This window comes from Eptatretus burgeri, chromosome 8 (genome assembly GCF_056783735.1).
Source record: "Eptatretus burgeri isolate ZD-2024b chromosome 8, Ebu_testis_v1, whole genome shotgun sequence".
Lineage (NCBI taxonomy): Eukaryota > Metazoa > Chordata > Myxini > Myxiniformes > Myxinidae > Eptatretus > Eptatretus burgeri.
Genome location: NC_140968.1, coordinates 59,941,941 through 59,943,480, shown reverse-complemented (window position 1 = coordinate 59,943,480; position 1,540 = coordinate 59,941,941).

Genomic DNA, 1,540 nt, shown 5'->3' with positions numbered 1-1,540 from the left:
CGTGGCCGTTCGCACGCCGGCGGGCGCGAAATCCGCAACACTGGTGTCAGGTCGTGCGATACAAATTCATCGCCCTCCTCGCGGCACTGGTACCGGAGAACAGGAAAACGGGCTCTCCTGTCTCCGGCTAAATTCACGGGAATCGGTCCAGGGGTGAGAGAAGCGACCCCCGATTCCCTCCAAATTACGAGCGAGCAAATTAACCCTTCACGAGAAGCAAGATGGCGTCTCAAGGCGAGCGGGAGCCGGGGGTATTAGAAATGGATGTAGAATGTGGAGGATCCATGGTCCAGGATGGAATCCCCGAGCAGGAAATGTTGATTGTGCAGGAACACGGACTCGCCCAACTGAACCCAGGGCCCGAGGTGGGTGCGGCAGCGGCCGCGGTGTATGACACCTCCCCCCCCCCTCTCCACCAAGACCCTTCCCCAACCCCTGCCGAAACGGCTCACTTGAGTGCATCCGACATGGCCCAGCTATTCACCATGCTGGCACAAATGAATGCGGAAATAAAAAACGAAATGAAAGACATGAACAAGCAAATGAAAAAGCTGCGGGGTGAGACGCAGAACATGGGCCGATGCCTGCAGGCGGGCATGAAGGCCGTGACCAGGGAGATAAAAATGGCGACTCCACGTGTAGGAGCGAACGAGCTGGGTGGGGGTGCAACGGCTGACAGGCCCGCGGTGGAGGCGGGTGAAAAAATAATTCGTGGAACGTGTTGGGCGAGGGTCGTGACGATGACCGAAAGGGAAAAATTAAATGGGGAGACCAAAACGTGTGAGACGAGACACGAGGTGACGACAACAGAAATAATAGTTGAGACAAGGGAGGTAAAGGGTGAAGAGTTGGCAGAGACACGGGAGATAGAAAAAATAGAGGAAAGACTACACGAGGAAGACGGGGTAAGTGACGCACACACACACACAGAGGTAGTGGAGGATAATGGGGGTGAGCTCGCGGAGCGTGCAGGGACCCGGTGCGAGCACCTGGATGGCCTCCTCCAGGAACGAGGGGAGGGAGTATGCCCCCTTGAGGCGAGTCACGACCAGGTGAGTTCGGTCGTGCTTTGCGAGGTTGAGAGGACGAGTGCTGCGAACGGGTGCACGGAGAGCTTGGGGGGTATAGAGGCCCCGGAGACCCTTGTGGGGACACAAATCCCCAGTGTAGTTGTCCCTGTGTGTGTGGTGGAAGGTGTGAGTGCGTCCCCGTGTGTGGAAGCGACCCCGTGTGTGAGTGGTGTGGTGGCGATGGTGCCAGAGTACGTGCTTCCCAGCACGCCGTGTGTGAGTGAGGCACGGAGTGTGAGTGAGGAACCGCGGGTTAGTGCCCCCGCGTGTGTGGGTGAGGCACCGTGTGTGGAAGAGACCGCGTGTGTGAGTGTCGCCGTGTGTATGAGTGAGGTACCGCGGGTGAGTGCCCCCGCGTGTGTGGATGAGGCACGGAGTGCGAGTGAGGCACCGCGGGTGAGTGCCCCCGCACGCGTGAGTGAACGGCCGTGTGCAAGGTCGCTGTGTGCAAGGGAGACCGTGTGTGTGAG